The sequence below is a fragment of the Psammomys obesus genome, unplaced genomic scaffold (genome assembly GCF_907164565.1).
Source record: "Psammomys obesus unplaced genomic scaffold, mPsaObe1.curated_primary_1811, whole genome shotgun sequence".
Classification (NCBI taxonomy): Eukaryota; Metazoa; Chordata; class Mammalia; order Rodentia; family Muridae; genus Psammomys; species Psammomys obesus.
In genome coordinates this window covers 33,994,925-33,995,151 of record NW_026587216.1, presented here as the reverse complement: position 1 = coordinate 33,995,151, position 227 = coordinate 33,994,925, and positions in this window count along the sequence as shown.

The following is a 227-nucleotide window of genomic DNA, read 5'->3' as shown; positions in this document are numbered from 1 at the left end:
ACACACACACACACACACACACACACACACACACACACACACACACAATCACACCATACAGGTAACATGGGGGCAATAGTAAGAAGGGCATTTGTAATTTTGGCTTAGATTCTGCTTTAGGATGAAGGTAGAGGGATTTGATGCTTTTGGACAGCAGAGAAGTAACTTATAAATAATTGACCAGGAAAAGTACAGTACGTGGTCTAGTTTAAATCTCTGTTGTTATG